The sequence below is a fragment of the Podarcis erhardii genome (assembly GCF_964252035.2).
Source record: "Podarcis erhardii genome assembly, chromosome: 4".
Taxonomy (NCBI): Eukaryota; Metazoa; Chordata; class Lepidosauria; order Squamata; family Lacertidae; genus Podarcis; species Podarcis erhardii.
In genome coordinates this window covers 49,335,665-49,358,903 of record NC_138508.1, presented here as the reverse complement: position 1 = coordinate 49,358,903, position 23,239 = coordinate 49,335,665, and the positions used below count along the sequence as shown (strand labels likewise).

At 42.8% G+C, this 23,239-nt stretch overlaps 1 long non-coding RNA gene across 1 annotated transcript in view; it reads left to right on the top strand.

Moving 5' to 3' along the window:
• Positions 1 to 8,388: 8,388 nt before the first annotated feature.
• The window catches only part of LOC309340048, a 36,181-nt gene continuing 21,330 nt past the window's right edge, over positions 8,389 to 23,239 (top strand). Inside the window, exon 1 of the long non-coding RNA XR_014155767.1 lies at positions 8,389 to 8,497. This is a non-coding gene — a long non-coding RNA (uncharacterized lncRNA). The remainder of the gene's footprint in view (positions 8,498 to 23,239) is intronic.

Sequence of the window (23,239 nt, the reverse complement as noted above, 5' to 3'; positions counted from 1 at the left end):
ACTTCATTATGGTTTTCTGACCCAGTTCATGCATGGTGTCCAGTGGTGACTCTTACCTGGTGGAGGAAATCAATCAGAAGAATGGGGAAAGAGGGAGTTTTAGGTGCTCTCTCTAACCCATGGCTCACATGCACCCCATATGCTCCAGAGGGATTCTCCAACCCTCAAGCAGATTAGAGTAGATGGGTCACTTGTGGTGGGGATAGAGGAATCATCAAGGATCAGATCACATCTCTTGGTTCTGCTGGTCAGTGGGCTGGGAATACTGGAGAGCATGCCATATATTCTACCTGGACATAACATCTGCCATGGTGGAGGAGCAGGCAAGTACCTCACCCTGTTCCTCACCTCCACTCTATTTGTAATACATGGTGTTGACACTCCATGTTTCTGTGGAGACCCAAATCACACATCTCTTCCTCCTGTAAAAAGTTTTCATAAATTTAAACCCAGTTTGTAAGACACATGGTGCCAAAAACACAATATTTTTCTAACGAAAATAGGATGTCTCCAATTAAATCAGTGACCTACATCTTTTTAAATGGCTTTTACACTACAGAATCTGATTCATGACACCTGAAAACCAATATTTAGATCAGAGTTCCCATTTGAAAAACAACGGGCCCTAAAAAAAGCACCACTAACAGGCATATTCTTGAAATCTTCATAAATTAGCAGCTATGTAATCTTGCTACCCTCTTGTGGACAAGCATGAACTCTTGCACCATTTCAATTTGAAATGCAAAAACAGCAAGAGTCCTAAGCACTTTCATGTAGACTATCCCTTTTTTAAAAAAAGGATTTGAAATTAAAGCCAGGTTCAAGACAGCTAATCCACAAGTTCAGAATTTATCCACACAATGACTCCTGTGCACAGGGTGGCTCTGAGGTACAGATTGCTATCCCACTGAGAAAATACAGTACGGTACTTAATTATCCACTGAGCATAAAAGATATTTAATACAGTGGTACCTCGGGTTACATACGCTTCAGGTTACAGACTCCGCTAACCCAGAAATAGTACCTCAGGTTAAGAACTTTGCTTCAGGATGAGAACAGAAATCGTGCAGCGGCCGGAGGCCCCATTAGCTAAAGTAGTACCTCAGGTTAAGAACAGATCTCCGGAACGAATTAAGTACTTAACCCGAGGTACTACTGTACTTGTTTTGGAGCACACTACATATACAGATATTAAAGTTGCTACCAAATTTGGTAGTCCGGTTGACCTTGTTAGTTGGGCCTTCTGGTGTCAATTCAGATACTTTTCTTCAAGTATGCAAACTGCTGGCACCACTTTTATGTCTGCATGTCTATAAAACAAGATGACATGCAAGTAGGAAACATGGGAACCTCACCCACTATGCCGATGTGGGGAACCTTTGGCCCATGGCTAAGAGACGGGGTATAAATGAATCATGTGGTGTCTTCCTTAGCAAGGCTTTCTCTTCCTTCTAATCGTTATACTTTAACAATGCTGTCTATCAGTTTAGACAGAAGAGGCATTAGGCTAGCTGGCCTGTAATATTTTCCTCCATCTTGGATACCTTTTCAAAAAAACAATTGCTTGTTAACTGCCTTCTAATTTTCCAAAAATAGAGCTTGATTTAAGTGAGGAGTAGTTGTTGTCATCGTCATCCGAACATTTTAATTCTTTAAGGATTTTTGGGTGTATGCAAAGCCCAGTGATCTAAATGTTATACAATGATTATGTTTCTTGGGCTTTTAGAAAGTATTGAAAGTGTTTCCCTCATATATATATGAGCCATTTCTCACTTGGTTGTTCCTTGCATTCGCTATTATAAGACTGTAAACCCTAGGGTGGTATCTAACAAAGTAGTTCTGCTAGTGCAAGGATTTTTGTTGTGCAACGGGACTTACCCTTCCTCTCATCTCCCCACCTGCCCCCTTACCGTCTCCAAATCTGCTCTAGAAGGCTGGGGAAAGACACAGAACAGTGTTAGGGGGTGTGGAAGAAGAAAAAGAGAGGGAGGAGTTCTGTTGTGCAGCCAGAAGTCCTTGTGATAAATGAACTCTTTTTTGGATACCACACACAGTCTGGTTTTAAGAAGAAAGTATCTGAAGAAGTGTGCACGCACACAAAAGCTCATATCAATAACAAATTTAGTTGGTCTCTAAGGTGCTACTGGAAGGAATTTTTTTAGTTTTATGAATGTACTGTTTTCTTCCACCTTCATTGTGCCATCATGTATAGTAATTAGAAACTTTATGGTAGTTGGAAACTTTCAAACACAGTTTGTAGCAAACCATAGTATACTGAATAACCAAAAAAAGGGCAGACTATCATTTGTGACATGAACACAAAGCACTAAGGCTTCTTAGGATTCATTTTCATACCAACAAGCCATGGTTTGGTATTACATTTGAATGATCCTATATTTTTAATGCTCCAAAAAATGAGGGTGTGTTTTGCACACCCATTATATTTAGTTTTTAGTTAGGTTGTCAGCTCTGTTTATCCTCCATAAGGGACAGTAATTCATCTCAGTTATGCCACAATAAACCAGCTGGCCGCAAATGTTTCGTAGCTTTTTAAATACCTGCTGGTGTAGATCAGTTATATACACTTCACTATAAACAGGTTCAATGTGATTAAAAAGTAGCCCTCTCTCATAAGATAACAAATGGCCATATTTCAAACTGGACTAGGTCCCCTGCAAGGACTTGCAGTCTTCTGCTTAAAAAATGGTGCTCTGTTTCGATTCATATATGAACACAGCTAATCTGTAATCTTCTGGTTTTCTTTCTATTCCATTTAATACTCATTTTGTCCACTAGAGGTCAGCATAAAAAGCAACAGTTGAAGAGGATTTCAATGCTAGCTATTCATTGAAATATTGTAAAGTGCATGATAATGTATTTTGTAACATATCTAGAGCCATGCCAAACTGGAGGAAGGGGTGGCTTTCATGAACACATTGACTAGTTTTCATTGCTATATACATCCTTCAGTTTTGTATGTGTACTATACAAATACATACATGAGTCATTGTTAAATACTAAGAACCTAAAAAAAGCCTGCGGGATCAAGCCAGTGGCCCATTTAGTCCAGCATCTGGTTCTCAAGTTACCAGCCAAATGCCTGTGGGAAGCAGGAACCGTGTGCAACCGCACTTGGCCACCTGCAGTTCTCAGCAATGGCTGTTCAGAGACATACTGCCTCTAACAGTGAAGATACAACATAGCCATCATGGCTAATAGCCATTGATAGCTTAATATTCCATGAATTTGCCTAGGTAAAGGTAAAGGGACCCCTGACCATTAGGTCCAGTCGTGACCGACTCTGGGGTTGTGGCGCTCATCTTGCTTTATTGGCCAAGGGAGCCAGCGTACAGCTTCCAGGTCATGTGGCCAGCATGACTAAGCCGCTTCTGGCGAACCAGAGCAGCGCACGGAAAGACCGTTTACCTTCCTACCGGAGCGGTACCTATTTATCTACTTGCACTTTGACGTGCTTTCAAACTGCTAGGTTGGCAGGAGCAGGGACCGAGCAACGGGAGCTCACCCTGTCGCAGGGATTCGAACCGGCGACCTTCTGATCAGCAAGTCCTAGGCTCTGTGGTTTAACCCACAGTGCCGCCTGCGTCACATGAATTTGCCTAATCCTCTTTAAAAGCCAACCCACTGGGTCCTCTTCATTACCTCCTGACAGAAGGATTTCTGAAACTCTCACCTTTTTTTAAAAAAAAAGTAACCTAACACAGTGCATACATTCTTCAAGTTCTTCCTGTGTGCTGTGGTGATGATGGGATTTTTATATATATTTACTTATTGCCACAACTTGTTTTCTGTTATATTAGTTGCAAAGCCAAGAATTTACTGTATTTTTCGCTCTAGAGGACGTACTTTTTCCCCTCCAAAAATGAAGGGGAAATGCGTGTGCATCCTATGGGGCAAATGCAGGCTTTCGCTGAAGCCTGGAGAGCGAGAGGGGTCAGTGCGCACCGACCCCTCTCGTTCTCCAGGCTTCAGGAGAGCTGCAGCGCCAGTCCCACAAGGTCGGGGGACAGAGGGGAGGTGGAACGCCGCCATCCCACTGTCTCCCGATGTGGTTTGGAGGCTGACGGCGGGGAGACGCGTGCTTCTCCCGGTCGCCAGCCCCGCAAGCTCCGGGGACAGCTGGGAGGCGCAGCGCGTCCTCCCGCTGTCCCCGGACCTGGTCTGCAGGCGGGCGGTGGGGAGAAGAGCGCTTCTCCCCGCTGCCGGCCCCACAAGCGCCTGGGGGGGAAATAATTTTTTCCCCCTTTATTTCCCCCCCAAAAAAACTTGGTGCGTCCTATGGGCCGGTGTGTCCTATGGGGCGAAAAATATGGTACATTCCAGGAATCTACTAGAAAAAAATGACTTTTAAAAGTTAAGTATCTGCCTGTTTCTAAATGCAGCATAGGCTACGCTGCTGGCTGTGAGGCAACCCTTGGTTGCCTGAATTTCAAAAGCAACAAGAAAAATGGTACTTAGGAACTTCCGGGTTAGCGCGAACGGCTAATGGCGGATTCCCTCCGAGCTCCGGAGGGAATCGGCTCTACTGAGGACGGGTCTTACCGTGCCGGCGACACAGGGACCCTCAGAAACCGCAGGCGCGGAAGCCTGCGGACTTGGTGACTCGGTGGGCACCTTAAGCGCCCTCCCCGACCCACGAAGAGCCTTTTTAAAGGCTGCGGAGAGGGTACGGAGAGTGGCGTGGTGCTGAGAGTAGACCGCTACTTCAGTGGAGTGAAGCCGCAAGCCATGGCCGGAGAGCGCTGACTTTCTTCCCAAAATTTGGACTGGATAACAAAGGACCCGTGAGTAGTGGAATTTGGACTTTAAAAATTTTATCCTGTGAATTTGGCACGATCGGGGGATGTGTTAAAGGGAAGTCCGCACCCCCTCTACTTATAGACGATTCAAAGCAAGGAACGGAGAATTAAGGCGGAATGAACACTGTTTTGATGATTTAAAAGTTTTTCACAAATTTGATAGAAGAAGATTTTGTGCTGGAGAGAAAGGGAATTTTGGAACTTTGTGTGTAATCCCCCCCCAAAAACCCGGGAGTGTCCTATTTGGGTGCCGGAGGAAGAAGTGAAAGGAGTTTGACAGCTGTCAAAGAAGCTGTCAAACGGGCGGACAAAGTAAAGAATTTTGTTATTTAACAACTCTTGGAATTAAAGCTGATACATTTGGACTGAGGCGATTGGAAACAAAGTATTGATAATAACAAAGTAACAGATTATTGGAAAAGGACTACTAAATAACTGAAAGCCCCCTAGGGGGAATTAGTGACATTACAATGGCTGCAGAGGGAAAATTACTGGCGGAGATAGAAAAAATGTTTTTTCTCGTGGGAATCCTGCAGGAGCAGAGTATGGCTCTGAGTAAAGTTTTTATGACCTTGAATTCTGAAACAAACAACTCTGCTGAATGCACAAAGGAGACGCATGATAAAAACTCTGCAGCTGAGCAGGAAGAGATGCCTTTGGAATTGACAGAGAAGAAAGAAGGAGTTCAGACACTACAAGTGGAAAATATCAACCAGGAATCTGCATTGTTAGAGTATGAGCAAGGTTTACAAACCTGCGAAAGATGAGAAAGAAGAAGAGAGAAGTCCCTGGAGTACTTGGAATATTAAAACTAAAAAGAATAAAGCAACATGATTGGGACTTTTCTCTTGAGTATGGAAAACTAGATGGTCTTTCGCAGCAAACACTCTTTAACATTCTGGATGAAAGAAAAAATGATGTGACTCTGACTGAACTCCTTCGGGGTCTTAGGACCAACAAAGAGGATTACCAACATAGTTGGCAGAGAGGGACTGACAGAGAATCAGACGCCTCGGACGTGAGAAATCCGGGCTAAGAACTATTTTTTATTTGTTTTTTGGACATTTGTCTGGGAAGGGACAGAAACCGGGGCAGGGGGGGGAGAGAATAGAACTATAAAATGTTATGTTTTGTTTTACTTGGTCAATGTGACCTATAATTAATATAATAAAGGGAAAATTTGTGGAGGGGAAGTTAGATCGACCTTAAAAAAAAAGAAATTAATGATTATAAGAGAATTGGATAAGTTGAATATAGATAAACAAAAAGAATTTAATTTTTAAAAACAATATGAATATCTTTAAGAGGTTAGGTAAGAACTTGCTGAATTAACTTTGGAACTGGGATATAAGAGGAGGGGGTGGGGGGAAGTCAATGAAAGTGGGTAAAGAAAATTAGGGTATGTAATTGTATTTGTGTGTTTGTGTGTTCTTGTCTTTGTGTGTGTGTTTGTTGTTATAAAATGTAAAAACCCAATAAAAATTATTTTTTTTAAAAAAAGAAAAATGGTACTTAGATTTCAAAGGTGACTTTGCTGGGCAGTAGTTCTAAATAACACCCACGTTTTTAAAATTTTTATTTTTTAAAAATATAACCTCTAAACAACCAAACAACTGATGGAACAAAGATACTACAGGCTGTGAAAAAGACTACAAAAGCTTGCTCTCCTCACATGGAGAGTTTCGTTTTTATTCTATGAGAAAGATGGAGGTGTTCATGGTGAGTTCCGGCACCTCTTTATCTCAAAAAGTAGCATTGCTCTCGGGCATTACGCATTGTAGGGGTGGGGAAGAATTTGGCTTGGTCTACATTTTAATGTGAACCTACTTAATTCTCATTGAAACAATATGCAAACTTGAAACACAATGCTCCTTCGAAATGCATAGTTTATCTAATTTGGGGATACAGGTCTCCAGCCAAATAATGTGTACAAAAATGTGTATAATCTATATCCATAATCTATAGTGTGACAGGATGTCTGTTAGGCCCACAAAAATATCAAAAATAGTGAACAAACTTTAGAGTTCTCCAGAGATCTTTGTTGGGCTGGGTGTAAAGCAAAGAAGGCAAACAGGTTTTGGGTGGAGAAAAAATTCAGCTAAACGCTGAAGCCTTGGAGACTTATAAGAGCCTAACCTATTAAATCTGCTAGCTTGTACCATAATCCAGAGGTTTTCAATCTTTTTGACTCCACGGCTCCCTTGACCAACTACATTCGTTCTGTGGCACCCCAGTGGGGCTCAGGAGCCTAGTTGGGTCACCCCTTGCCTGCAGAGCTGGCAGCCCCTCACCATTTTTCAAACACTTGTGGAGTGTTCCCTCAACCTCATTTCCTCTCCCCTTTCCTTGGGAGTCCTCTGGACAGCCACAGCTGCTGCCCCTGGCCTCTGAGCTGCCCCCCTGCCCCAAAGAGAGGTGCCTCCTCACGCTGCCCCACAGGGGCCTGGGAAGCACCCCCTGGCCAGATCCAGAGGCATCATTCACCTGCGGAGCTTGTAGCCAGGGCTGCTGCAACAAACACCTGTGCAGGCCTTTGGGAGGCAGAGACGCAAGAGGGTATCAGAGAAGGGAGAGAGGGAAAGAGGGACAGAGACCAGTGTTGTCCGTGGCACCCCTGACCATCATTCAAGGCACCCCAGGGTGCTACGGCACACTGGTTGAAAACCACTGCATAATCCATGAGTTGCAGACCTTGTGACTTTAACCCCGAGTCAGCCTTCTTCTCATTAATCCATTTTGTTTCTGGTCAGCACAGCTACCTTTTGCTTACTGTGTGACAATAAAAAATTAACATCATTTGGTGAGATGAACACGCACGTTACATCATGTCTTAAACTAATCAAAATCTGAAGGAAATGAACACCAAATCTTCAGTTCTCCTCAAAGGAAACACTTTTGGGAGTTACTTTCCCTTGATTTAGTTTTCAAATGTGCACAGTTACAATTCATAATTAAGCATGCTGCATTTTGATCATGCAAATGAAAGTAGGAAAGGAAAGCTGATTTTTCTGAGGGAAAAATGATCAGAGTAAACAGATGGCAAGCAAAAGAGAAAAGCATGATACAACTCGGTTGAATTAGCATTCAGCATGACAGTGAGACTGGCTTAGCACTTGCTGAACTTGGCGCTGGGTTGGCAATCTCAACTGCAAAGCTACAGAAATATAACATACTTCTGTTTGATTAACAAGCAACTTATGGCATGAGCCTCGGAGCTTGCTGTGAGGCAATAGAAGGGCGGGTGCTTACATAATCAACTATTCTGAGATAATAAATCCTGGACTCAGTACAAAAATAATTTGTTCACATATCCCAGAAGTGAATTACAGGGAGAAATGAGCTGAAACGTTGATGAAAGTCAGCATCTCATAGAAATGCCTCTTTCATAAAGTTTCATGGTGTGATTTTTTTTTTCTATAAAGAAATCCAAATGGGTGGAGTTTGCAAGTCCACTTTCAGATCACCTTCTTCCTACCAAGTTGAAAAAACAAGGTCCAAAGTGTGGTGTGCTGCATGTGTTGGGATGGTGACATGTTGGGTCAGCCCTACAGTCTTCATGGCAACCATGAAGTGCTGAGCCACCCCACAGCCAGTCCCCTCGGCAGGGATGTTGAAGTTCCCCAAAATAAGCAGGCTGTGAGTCCTCAACACTGCCTCTGAAACCAGCTCTGTCAGCTCAGGTAAGGAGACTGCTAAGCAGCAAGGCGGGTGGTAAACCAGCAGAATCCCCAATCTGTCCTGATGACCAGCACACACTCTAGGACCCCCCCCACACACACACCAACTGGGGGGAGGAGAGAGAGGGAGAGAGAGAGAGAGAGAGAGAGAGAGAGAGCGCATTTATATAGACCACGGTAACTCCCCCTCCCGGTACGCGGGTGGCGCTGTGGGTTTTAAACCACAGAGCCTAGGATTTGCCGATCAGAAGGTCACGGTTCGAATCCCTGTGACAGGGTGAGCTCCCATTGCTCGGCCCCTGCTCCTGCCAACCTAGCAGTTCTAAAGCACGTCAAAGTGCAGGTAGATAAATAGGTACCACTCTGGCGGGATGGTAAACAGCGTTTCCGTGCACTGCTCTGGTTCACCAGAAGCGGCTTAGTCATGCTGGCCACATGACCCGGAAGCTGTACGCCAGCTCCCTTGGCCAATAAAGTGAGATGAGCGCCGTAACCCCAGAGTCGGTCATGACTGGACCTAATGGTCAGGGGTCCCTTTACCTTTACCTAACTCCCCCTCCCAGACCCTCAAGTCTGCCCTGATTCTGCACAGAATACTCAGGTGAGCACCATTGGGTGAGAAAAACTCCACCTTGCTCACCCACCCAGGTCTCAGTGATGCAGGTCATATCAGCCTCCTCATCCACAATCTGATTGTGTATGAGGGAGGTCTGGTTCAGAGGTGACCTGGGGTTCAGCAGCAGCAGATTCTGCAAACCCAACAGCTGGCTGATAGGACAACAATTTCCCAGGCTGGAGGAGGAATGGGCACACGGCAGAGTCACTGTCAGTGCTGTGTACCCCTTACCCGGCCTGTCTCACCTTCCACACCATACCCCCTCCTTCCCTGAACCACTGCAACTGTCCCCTTCCTCTCCCTAGCTCCTCTCTTCCCAGGCTCAACTCCCCTCCCTCAGAAAAATAACCCACACAAGTTAACCCCACAGTCCAAGATTCTGTTCAGCAGCTTCAGCTTTTGTAGCTGGAGTCAGTCAGGGCTCAGCCCTCCTAGACCAGGGGGAAAAGGTCTGCCAGGCAAGAAGCAGGTCCTCCAGGACTCACAGCCAGGATTTCCCTGGTTTCATAGTTTGATGTTGCTTCCAGAGGACTTGTTTAGTGAAAATTCATCCTGCTTTGTTTGCCCACAGTACCACTTACCTCTGGGTAAAATATGCAGAGGATTATGCTGCCAGGCTACAAATCTACATCCTAGTCTGGAAGTAAGTCCATTGAACACAGTGGGGATTACCTCTGAGCAGACATGTATAGAATTGCACTGGCAGGGTTTTGAAGAAGGCCAGGCATGGTGTTGTGTTAAACGGAGTCAGGAAGCATCTGAACTGAGGGATTATTTCCTCCAACCTGCTGAGTTATTTTCAAGTACATGAGGCGGAGTGACAAAGCAAGTTGCCACTTTCTAAATTAACTTCAGGGCCATCAACCACTATTTCTCCTTGACTTGGCGAACTAAAACTTTTTAATTAACATCAACAGAAATTAGGCCAGTGTTGACAATGAGCCTAATGCTGCCTGACATTTCCCACAGACTAAGGCTCAGCTTGAACATACAGCAGTGCGTCTTTTTAATCTTAATTAAGTAAACACAATCAAAAACAGCCTTTACATTCCATTTAGTTCACTGCAGAAAACATGTGTTTCTCTCAGCTAAACGTGGCATATACTGCCATGGCTTTTTATAGGCCGCAGGACTGATATATCTGATGACTGAAATAGACCATGCACTTGGTAATACGTATTTCCAACATTTCATATGCTATGTATCATCAGAAAACACTCCCTCTGGATTGATTTTACAACCATTTTTACAGTAAAATAAAATACTATGTTGAAATGAGAAATACTTGAAGCATTTACACAGAGGATCCTAGATTGGCTCTGAACATGTGCTAAGTACATTTCCCTCACTGCAGCTAGCCTTATTTTCTGTTTTAATGCTAAGATAACAAGGTGAAATGCCTGAGAGGCCAAGCATTTGTGTGTCTTCTGGTCCTGTCAAGGTGAGCAAAGTTATTTGTGTATTTAGAGGTGACTTTGACCTAACTCTAGTGTGATCTAGTGGATTTAGTGGACATAGAAGTAGACTTGGTCCTCAAAGACATAAGCTGACAGCCACATATTGGCCAGGTGTCTATATTCTGCATACACACCATACATTTAAAGGACATCTCTTCTTCCCTGCCCCACAAAGGGGGAGAGTAATCTAGTTTGCTTTGCACAGAGCTACAACTCCCAGTCCCCTGAGCAAACTCTGCTTCAGGTAGTGACTTAGATGTATGGTGTGTACACCGTCCTACTCTGTAATTGGGGGACAGGTGAGTAACTGGCAAGCTAAGAGTTTTTATTCTTCTCTAGGCATATCACTCTCTCTGTGTATGTTGGTTTTAGTTTCTGTGGCTTTTAAACAGAGTAATTCAAATCTCTTGAAGGCCTTAACCAAAATTTAAATGAGTGCATTACATGGTTAATGGACTCTTAATATCTAATGAGCAACTAAAAGAGAGGTAGTTTACTGCTTATGTTTTTCCCCATCTGCGTACAAAGGCTGTGGAGTTTCATTAATTAACTATCCCTTTATGTTAGCAGCCGGATCAACTGCAAATCATCACCAAACATTATTTGGAATAGTTGCCCCTGAGTAATCCGAACCATATCCTGAATGTAGTTTAAACAGGATGCTTTAGCCAAACGACATTATCATCCTTAAGTATACCTCTAGTGCATTGTATGGGAGATGAAACTGAGCCTCTTAACTACTCCAGATTAGCACCCACATAGTGCCAACCATATTAGGAAAATGTGTTAGGAAAAATATCTACAGGCTCCAAATGACTTTGGAGTCATGAATAAAAGCTTCAAGGCAGGATGTGTTCCTGCTTTTAGATAAGTGCTAAAAATGCAAAAGACATTTGTCGTGACTGCCAAACAAAACTGGCACAAAGCTTTTAAATCCTTAAATACAGTTAATTGTTCACAGGAAAACATAGGGAGCATGTCAAACAGCTTTGTTTTGTTTTCATATCAGGATAGAACCTCAGAGGAGGACAGAATTTAAGTACTTGCTTAGTGAATTTTAAAATATTTAGGCCATGTAATACACACTCGATGGGGAGAATGTTAATTCTACAGGCATAAATTAAACATAAACATTCCTAGCAATGGTCTAAAACGCTACTGCATGCCACCCTAATCTCAGAGCGGTACAAAATTCCAGGGATTCCAAGCGCTCACCCAGGGTGTGTGTTTTATTTTGGAAATGAAGCACAGTGGAGACTGTGGTGTCTTTATGATATATGGTTTATTTATACATACATATATACACAACCTGAAGCCTACAATGGAGGGGCTCACAGCAATTAACAACCCAAAAGGTTTCTCCCATACCTGCAGCCTTGGATTCAAACAGACATCAAACATTGTGCTCTGCTTCTCTGGCTTTGCACTTGCTGCCTGCCTTCTCCATGGCATCACTCCTAACTCTGCTCTAAGCTTCTAGCTCACATTGCTTCTAACTCTCTACACTAATCTTTGGCTGGAGAACCTGGAGAAAGGATGGGGTGGAGGAGAAGAGAGACATGAAGGATGAGTTGGCGAGTCCTGGCATCCAAGCCATGTGTGTGCCTGTTCACTGTTCTCTGAACTTGCCCAGCTGCTAGCATAACTCAAAGGATTAGAGACATGCATAGAACAAGAAAACAAACCCAGCAGCTATTGTGCAACAGAACAACAGGAGCTGAGTACAAAAGCCAATGCTGGCTGTTCCATATAATCTGATCTTCCATTGTAGAAGGCTATAGAAATGAGCAAATGCCTACTTCAAAATACATCAGCACCTGTTCTGAAATACTTCTTTAAAGTAGATAATTTACTTCTGGCTTTCCCCCACCCCTATGTATATGCTTCCTATTCTAAATATTTGTTTCATATTTAGCCAAGAAGATAGAAATTTGTTGAAACAAGAGTCCCCTTCAGCATTTTAATTAAGGCTTCTCAAATATAAAGTTCCCTCACAGGCATAGTATAAGTAGCTGCTGGCTGAGAGCTGTTTGTCAGTTTGGTTACAACTCTGCAGGGAGATCAGAGTGGCTGGGGCAACCCAGTCAGATGAGCAGGGCACAAATAATAAATCATCATCGTCATCATCGTTGTCGTCATCATCATCATTCTTTAGATTCAACATTTAAGCTGAAAGTCTGGTGCAAGTCTTATTCTAGAAACACAGACCGATTTGCTTGCACGCTAATAATCTGCCAGAAATCAATACATTAGGCTTTGCAGGGTTTAATTATATATATATATATATATATATATATATATATATATATATATATATATATAATTTGTAATTAGCAGTGTCTTAAAAATATTTATAATGAAGCCATGAGCCTGAGTGGCAGAATGATAGTGACTGACTGAGGGGGAAAATAATTAAAAAGAAGCTGTGCTTCAGATCAAATTCTGTTCAATCAGTTGTCTGTAGCTTCTTATTTTAATTGCAGGTGCTATGCACTCCATTGAAAACTTTTATGAAGACTGTAGTTTACTATAGTTATTGTTTAACTACCATAGAGATCAAAGTAGGGGGTCTGTGGCTTGGATTTGAAAAATAGGGAGTCCTCAGTAATTAGCTAATTGGGAACCACTGTTCTGGTGCATTTTGACCATATATTACATGTTCTGCTGGACCTTAATAGCTTGTTCACTTTAAAAATGGCTCCAGTTCTTTACAAATAGTCCATAATTGCATAGAATGTAGACTGAAAGTAGCTAACATGTTGCTATCCAAATGTTATTGGACTGCAACTCCCATTGTACCTTATCATTGTCCAGAATAACTAAGGCTGATGGGAGTTGGAGTTCAACAATATCTGAAGGACACTACATTGGCTACCCCTGGTGTCGACAATATTTTAACAGGGTGACATTCCAAACAGGGTGACATTCCAAACACCAGCACCAGCACCAGCACCCTGAAGTCACTTAAATGCTATTGTACGCAGCATGTTGGAGGGGATCGCAGCCTACTGTTCCCATAACTTACTAAAGATAAACTATGACAAAACAAAAATTGTGGTGTTCACTAGAGCTCGCCACACTTTTAGATGGTCTTTAGACGAACATGTGATTGAACAGTGCCCTTTTTTTAAATATCTGGGTATTACATTCCAGGCTACATCTAGTTGGCTAGCCCACTTTAAGGCTGTAACCATCCTAACACGAAGAACAATTGGTGTCCTGCTTAGTTTCTTCCATACCCGGGGAGGACAACTGGTGATCCCGGCATTAAGAGCTTTTGTTGGGAAAGCTATTCCCCAGATGTTATATGGGATAGAACTCTGGGGGTGGAAGCAGAGGCTGTTGGAACAGCTTGAAATTTTGCAAAATTATTATCTCAAGAGGATTCTAGGCCTTCCTCAAGGAACCCCAGCAGCTTTCTTGAGGGTGGAGGTTGGATTACCCTCTGTGTCTGCCAGGGCCCACTTAAGATTCCTACGATTTTACATCAACCTTGCAAACACTTCAAACACCTTATTGGCCAATCAAGCCTTTGTATCTCTTCAAAAGAACACCACTTGGCGTCAAAACCTATCTGAGATCCTGGTTAGATACACCCTACCGGAGTTTAATACTCTTAAACTGTGGAGCCCGGACAAAGTTCGGGAATGGATCCTGGAGAGAGACGCCCTGTTAGACATCACAAAAATACAGAACCCAGGGTTCTCCCACTGGTTTCCCCGACTTAAAACAGTCAAAACCTGCACCAATTACTTGGCGAATATCACCAATCCCACCTTTTGGAGAGCCTTCACCATGGCCCATTTTCAAACCATTCCTACGGCCTATCTGTCAGGCAGATATGCAAAAATCCCAGTAGAGCAGCGTATATGTCCTTGTCATATGAGAACCAAAGAGGATCTCACACATTACATGTTGTATTGTCCCATCTATTCGGCCTTCAGGGATGTGATGTTACAAACTATTCCCAAATCAATAGTCAATTCTGAGGACCAAGTAAAGTTTTTACTGGTGGACGCTGATCCACGGATTTCTCACGTGGTAGCGGTCTTTGTGGTGAAGGCTATGAAAACTAGGGTATGGTTCCTGGATGAAATGGTGAGGTCCCTCCCATTGCTCTCCTAACCTGTTGTTGTACCTTCTTTCCTGAATGGTGGGGCTTTTTTGGGTAGTTTCCTTTGCTGGGACAGCATGGCATGAATTTTATCTTATTTTTATAATTTTATTGTTTATCTTTTTAATAATGTTTTATGGTATTTTGTGTAAAGGCATGGACCTCACAAATTTAATAAACAATTTGCATTTTTTCTATTGTCCTGCAATAGATAACTCGCATAGGACTTCTTTTGGTCTGGTTTAGTTTGGACCACTAGCTTATCAAGTGCCCTTGAGAACTTTATAGTAAGCTAACCCCTTGCTGTGGTTGTCTGTGTTCATGCACTGCATTTCTCATTTCTGACCAAGTCCCAACACATATTCAGAACATGAGTAGGGCAAAGCAACAGTTGAAGCAGTTCTGATAAAGCTGTTCTTCTGGGGTATGACATCTGTGTGAAACTAATTTACATTGTAAAGCAAAATAGTCTTTGATTTTTATACCTCACAGAAAGAAAGTCATTGTCTCGTTAATTTAACATGTCTCATTTCTTCTGAGACAAAGAACTAAAGCACTTGGCAATTCCCTAGCCACTAAAGGATAACATAATAATGTTATCTACCTTTGCAGCATTAATTCATAGTTTAAAGTTTAAATTGAAGACAAGGAAATACAATTTCAGTTTTGTTTTTCTTCTGAAAGAAACATTCTGTCATAACTGCCTGCCTCTAAGCTCTTGGTAATGTGAGTCATTTAAAACAAAAAAGCATTAATGCAGGAGGTGTTACGTTATCTTAGTAATTTCTTTTATTTTCCTTTTATTTTCCAGCAAGTGTTAAAATATAAGCCAGGCTTACTTCTTGTGTTGAGGTGATAGCCTCGGTGATGGGCAGTTAAGATAAATGAAGCAAAGGGACTATGTGAGAGATGGCAAGATGGGCTAGAGAAAAACTCAGAGCAATGTTTGAGAGCAAAGTTTGATTTCTGTTTGAATCCAAGGCTGTGGCTATGGGAGATCAATACCTTTTTGGGGTGTTGATGCTACAAACACATCCATCGTAGGCTCAGGTTATATATGGGTGTAAATAAACCATATATCATGAAGACACCACATTCTCCTCTGTGCCTTGTTCCCAAAAGAAATATGAACCTCGGGTGAGCACATGGAACCCCTGAAATCTCATATTGCTCAGAGATTGGGGTAGCATGAAACAATAAAAAACTCTACCTCCAGTCAATACAGTGAATTACCTTATTAACCTGTTATCCTGATCCTGTGGATAAGTATGCAGAAGTAGAAACAGCCACCTTTTCTGAGCCAAAATAAGCTCTTTCAAAAGCCCAGTACCTTCGTTAAAAAGAAATGTGTGATGCTGTGATTGTGCTACCTGGAATGACATCCTACCTGGCCCAATGCCCTCATGGGATGTCTGCTGCTGGTGGCTATTTCCAACAGAGTGACTCTGTGCCACCCTGTAGTGCCAGTGTGACTGGCTGCACACTGACGCCAGTGTGACTGGCTGCACACTGACGCAGCGAGGGCAGACATGTTAATGTTGCATGATTCTTGTGGTGGTTGTGCTCCCAGGATGAGCACTTAAACAGAGTGGATCTTGGGGCCAGTTTTTATCTGCAGTTTCCAATGTACTTTTATAGCTGCCTAAGAAATAATGACTGATTGTGATAGGGTGTCACTTTTATGAAGTGCATATCAGTAAAAAGAGGACAGGAAGAAACTGATCGCCAGAGAAGTGCTGAAATATTTCCATTCTTAGAAGACTTGTGCACTTAACTGAGCTATGTTGATGATCGGACAAGATTTTTACACAAACGCATGTGAACTAGTAATGTCTTGTTTCACTGGCAAAAGCGGTAGGATTCTGCTCTTTGTACTGTTAAACTAGCTGAAGTCAGGATAAGAAATTAGGAGATCTGAAATTTCAATAAATCTGAAAATTATTCATTAAACTTCATAGGGATTTTGTTTTTATTTGATTTCTGGTATGCATAACTGTCATAGACATAGGAAGCTGCATAACAGCAAATCTGACCATTGGTCCATCTAGCACAATATTGTCTACACTGACTGGCAGCAGTTCACCAGGGTTTCAGACAGAAGTCTTTCCTGCCCTATGTGGAACTAGAAACACTAGAAGCTGAACTTAGGACCTTCTACATGTAAAGTTTGTGCTTTACAACTGAGCTGCAGCCCTTTCTGTCATATTTAACATGCATATTTTCCATTACCAATAGGTCTAGAAACTTTGTTTTAAAGAAAGGTGGCATCCTCAGAATTCTTACAGAACCAATGATCTTAACCCCACCTTCCTTTTTGCTCCATGACTCTGGTTTGGCTGGAAATACCCTACAACCTAAGTCCAGATAATTATTTTATATATATATGCTACTTTTTTCTTCCAAGGAACCTATGGTGGATGATATATGTTTCTCCTGCTGGCTTTTTCTTCCTTACAACAACCCTAAAACAAAAATACCAGCAGTAATTTGATACTCTGGTAAAGTGATGAGTGATGACTCTACATTGCTTTTTTTTTGCAGTGATTACAAAAATTTTCAGATTAACTCATTGTTATGGACAGTTACGATTATGCTAGTTGCTTTAAAACAAACAAGCCCTCTGAAATTTGGCATTTCAGTGGTTTATTTTTACTTTAAGATGAACCACCAGGCACTGGCAGGAAGAATAAACAAAGTAAAGAACAAATTTATTTATAGCTATCAAAGATGTTGGTGGTGGTGATATTTTACAGAACAGAAAAATCCAAAAGCACTCTGGTACATACATTCCTTGGAAGCATTTGCCAACTTGCCTTTCTCATTCAGAAGTGCAATGGTACTCCCTAGTGGAAGACCTCAGGAACTACTATTTCTCATTCATTAGTTAAGAAACAGTTGGAAATACACTATGCAAACTTTTTGCTTCCAAGAACATGGGAGATTATCATTGGAGAATGACACAGGTTGGATCTGGACCACAAATAATTTACACAGATAGGTGTGCAAGACAGTAAGAGGGTTAGTACATTTTAGGAAATTGCTTGAATGATGGAGTGCTTTCTATCAGTGCCACTTGTGCTAGCAAAGCTGTAGATCTGAGAAACTGGGTGCTTCTCTATTTTCAAAAGGAAAACAATCATTGCTTTGCTGTTCCTGTACACGTTGATGCCACCTGAGATCTTCTACACTTGGCACAAAGGAACATAATTGCTCTGTAAAGAGCTTCCTGGATCACCATCTTAAGCCTGGGCACATTACAGACATGTCTCTACCATTCCCTTTACAAACAGCACCTTTAATATTCTCTTTCCCAATTGTCGCTCCACTGACTCACACCATCTTTTTCTTTAGCACCCAGCCTGAGAAAGTTCTGTGAAACATGAAAGTTACACAGTTGTTTTGTGACATTCACTTGGCCCTCCTCATTAAGGCCTCACTATACTTTCTCCTGTTTCCATTCCTTTCCTCACAGACCAACATGGCTGTCTGCATTTTTAATCTATGAAGCATAGCTGATGACACAAAGTGTTATCATGGAAACCCATGATCAACTGACTGGGATAAACTAGTCAACCCCTATGCAGAAGCTCATGTGTAAAATCAAAAGGGAGAGCTAAAATATTTGTTCCCAGCCCCAAATCATGAAGAGCTTGAACAGGGGAGCATCCTGTACTTATGAACGTTTCCCCCATGATTCAAGACCCCCTTTTATTCAGGGTTCTGAAGCTCTCTGAACCCTGATCCCTCTTATACAGGACGCCTCCACAGATACACAAGTTTCCTCACAGCAGCTGAAAATTCCTGAAGGGAACAAAGGAGTGGATCTGGGTGATAGAGCTAAACCATACAGGCCTGTTCTACCTGTATTTCTCCTCAGACCATAGCACCTGACGGAACCTTAAACCATGCAGGGAGAACTTGTGGGTATAGAAGGCTCCCAGCAATGCTTCTCCTCTTCTCACATCCTAACCTTGGTTATTCCAACAGCCTCTCTCTTCTAAGAATATCTCAGGCCTGCAGATTATATATCTGCAGTTCTATCTACTAAAGACCCACTGCATCTCCAGAATTATAGAAAGGTAGAGTTTGAAGGGGCACCAAGGGTCATCTAGTCCAACCCCCTGGAATGCAGATATCTCAGCATGCGGTCCATCCAATTTGAAATCATACTTAGCTTTGCAAATGTGCTAGCAGTTTTATTGCTGCGCGAATCTTACTGTTTTTACATTCTTAATCAAAGTTAGCAGGAAATCCTTATCAGTTTTTATCACATTTCAAAAACTAATGTGCCAATCTTACTGTTTTTGCATTCTTAATCAAAGTTGGCAGGAAATCCTTATCAGTTTTTATCACATTTCAAAAACTAATGTAGAAACAACTTAATGTCTTCATCTGCATTTTATGCTGGCCATAAATGGATTTCATTGTTGCCTGTCTGCAATGAAGTGCTGTTAAAAGTCAGTGTAGAGGTTAACTTTTCATTTTAAAAGGTAAAAGAATAGTAGACCAGGATTTATTTATTTTTTGAGAAGGAAAAGTATATTGCATGTTTTCCCTAAATTAACATTGTGGTTATTCGGCAACATTTAGAAACATCCTGCAACACAGACGTCACAGGAAGCACAAGAACCACCATGCTGGATCAAGACCAAGTGGGAATTATAGGAATTTGCTTTATATTGAGTCAGACCATTGACTCACCTTGATTGAATCTGCAAACTTCTGTATGCAAAGCAGATTTCTCCCACTGAGTCACAGTGCCCCCCATACCAATAATCTGTATGACCTGGACATCAGGATATTGCCTAGCTTTCAGGAGATCATAATTATATCAATCCATTCTTCCATTCTTGGGCAAGGTGATTGAGTGAGTGGTTGCTGAACAACTCCAAGCACTCCTGGAAGAAGCAGACCATTTGGATCCCTTCTAGTCGGGATTCAGGCCTCATCATGGGACTGAAACTGCCTTGGTCGCACTGGTTGATGAACTCCGGAGGGCTAGGGACAAAGGTGAGAGCTGTTTCCTAGTTCTGCTGAATCTCTCAGCTGCTTTTTACACCATCGACCATAACATCCTTCTGGACTGTCTAGAGGGGCTGGGAGCTGGGGGCACTGTTATACAGTGGTTCCGCTCCTTCCTCCTGGGCCGTGTTCAGAAAGTGGTGGTGGGGGATGAGTGTTCAGACCCCTGGGCTCTCACTTGTGAGGTGCCTCAGGGTTCTGTCCTCTCCCCCATGCTTTTCAACATTTACATGCAGCTGCTGGGAGAGATCATCAGGGGGTTTGGGCTGGGTGTTCATCAGTATGCGGATGAGCTCTACCTCTCTTACAAATCAGAACCAGTGAAGGCGGTGAAGGTCCTGTGTGAGTGTCTGGAGGCGGTTGGAGGATGGTGGCTAACAGATTGAGGTTGAATCCTGACAAGACAGAAGTACTGTTTTGGGGGGACAGGAGGCATGCGGGTGTGGAGGACTCCCTGGTCCTGAATGGGGTAGCTGTGCCCCTGAAGGACTAGGTGCGCAGCCTGGGAGTCATTCTGGACTCACTGCTGTCCATGGAGGCGCACATCAATTCTGTGTCCAGGGCAGCTGTTTATCAGCTCCATCTGGTACGCAGGCTGAGACCCTACCTGCCCGCAGACTGTCTTGCCAGAATGGTGCATGCTCTAGTTATCTCTCGCTTGGACTACTGCAATGCGCTCTACGTGGGGCTACCTTTTAAGGTGACCTGGAAACTAAAACTAATCCAGAATGCGGCAGCTAGACTGGTGACTGGGAGCAGCCGCCGAGACCATATAACACCGGTCTTGAAAGACCTACACTGGCTCCCAGTACGTTTCCGAGCACAATTCAAAGTGTTGGTGCTGACCTTTAAAGCCTTAAACAGCCTTGGCCCAGTATACCTGAAGGAGCATCTCCACCCCCATCGGTCTCCCGGACACTGAGGTCCAGCACTGAGGGCCTTCTGGTGGTTCCCTCGCTTCAAGAAGCCAAGTTCCAGGGAACGAGGCAGAGGGCATTCTCGGTAGTGGCACCCGCCCTGTGGAACACCCTCCCACCAGATGTGAAAGAGAAAAATAACTACCAAACTTTTAGAAGACATCTGAAGGCAGCCATGTTTAGGGAAGCTTTTAATGTTTAATAGGTTATTGTATTTTAGTGTTTTGTTGGAAGGCGCCCAGAGTGGCTGAGGAAACCCAGCCAGGTGGGGGGGTATAAATAAGAAATAATAATAATAATAATAATAATAATAATAATAATAATAATATCCCAGCCACTACTTATCTTTCATGTGTGTGAAGAAACTTTGTATTTCCCCATCAGTTTTCACGTGATACCAGAATTGTTTTTCATATAATGTATTTTTTTAAATCACCAAAGATTTTTTAAAATAACAGGTAGCAATGTATTGTGTACACGATTTCAAGCATATTTTATTATTTCTAGTGGCCTCAGAAGGTGATACTAATGTATCTTGCCAAACATGACCTCATTCCTTCTGAGGAGCTTGGAGTCTTAATTCCACCTGTCATTTTTCATATTCCTATAGCCACTCTTTGCAAAGCTTGCATCACCTTGGAGAAACAATGCTATTACACACACCCTCACACCAAACACACACACACACACACACACACACACACACACACACCTCTTAAACATATCTATTTCCTTGTACTAGCTCTCTGCAATGTTTATGATGTATATGCTTTAAAGGTGCTGTTTTTAATCTATATCTTGATCAGTGTTATGTCTACTTGCTTTTAAAGTTTGTTTGTATATGAATATTTTGTGAGGTTTTATGTAAACCACTCATAGGGCAATCCATACTCAAGATCCACCAGGGTGAGAGTTTGGACTGGATGGATCTTGGGCTTTCCCAGCTGAGACTGGGTTCAGCAGGTATCAGGTCCTTCACCTTGGCTGAGCCAAAGATATGCCAGCATAAAACACCCCTACTCACGGGGGGCTCAGAAAGGTTTATGCCAGTGCAAGTCCCTCCACTCCAAGTGACAGAACAAGGAGAGGCTTGCACCTATTCCAAACCCCTTTCAACTCACGTTATGTGACCTAGGAACCTAGTGGAGCTTAAATGGCAAAAGGAGTAGTATAAAACAAATTCCTCCTAAACTGGGTTTGACATAAGGGTACAGTCGTACCTTGGTTTTTGAACAGCTTAGTTCATGAACAACTTGGAACTCGAACGTCACAAACCCAGAAGTAGGTGTTCTGGTTTGCAAACTTTGCCTCAGAAGCTGAACTTCCAAAGTGGTTTCCATGGCTTCTGATTGGCTGCAGCCAATAGAAAGCCGCACCTTGGTTTCCGAACGTTTCGGAAGTCAAACGGACTTCCGGAATGCATTCTGTTTGAAAACCAAAGTACGGCTGTAATTTAAGATGGCATTGTCTCTCTGTAGTTAGGATTGCTCTGTTATCGGTTTGTGTTGGTTAAGAGGTACATAAATCTTGTTAAATAAGTTCAAGTACTAAAGAATCCTCTCTGGTAGCTCCTTGTTCAGCATCATAAATATAAGGAGAGAGCAAAATTCTGTTTCTGTAACCTTTGTTGGGAGTGGTAGGGTGGGGGGAATAAGTCAACGTGTCCTCTGTTTAAGGATGGGAAAAGCAGGGGTGGGATCTTTGCTTACTAGTGATGCTTCATTCCCCTTGCTCTCTGCCATTCCTAAATCTGCCATAGAATTTCATATGAGCAAACACACAGTCTGTCACTTACTAGGAAATCTGCCACCCTAGTTTTCATTACAATGCGACAGCCTGTTCTTCACTTGCAGGTTCTTTGCAAAATTAGTTTGGTTGTGAATTGGCTGCCAGATTAAACTGCTGTCTTGGTGGGTGTCTAATCCAAAGCAATCCGCTTTTCAGATCAACGTCTCACCTCCCATCTAATTTGCATAGCAAAGTGGTTCAAAAGTAATGCCACACTCTGCTCAGAAACTTCATTTTGACCTCCTCCCATTCGCAATCTTCCCTTTCCACCTGTTTCAAGTACGGAATTCATCATAAAGTTTAAATCAGTCTTTCCAGGAACTACAGTGCATATCTGGACTATTTCTGATATGACAAGTTCATGTTTGCTTCAGCATCTGATTAAAAAGGTAAAGGTAAAGGACCCCTGACAGTTAAGTCCAGTCACAGACAACTCTGGGGTTGCAGTGCTCATCTTGCTTTACAGGCCGAGGGAGCCGCAGTTTTTCCGGGTCATGTGGCCAGCATGACTAAGCCACGTCTGGCAAAATTAGAGCAGCGCATGGGAACGTCGTTTACCTTCCCACTGCAGCAGTACCTATTTATCTGCTTGCATTTTTGGCATGCTTCGGAACTGCTAGGTTGGCAAGAGCTGGGACAGAGCAATGGGAGCTCACCCCATTGCGGGGATTCGAACCACCAACCTTCTGATCGGCAAGCACAAGAGGCTCAGTGGTTTAGACCACAGCGCCACCTGCATCAGCATCTAATTAGAGGTCTGCAAAGCAGCTTCTTACCTTCACAGTTGTTTTGCTACATCATTTAATGCGACTTAGTTCCCCCTTAAACAGA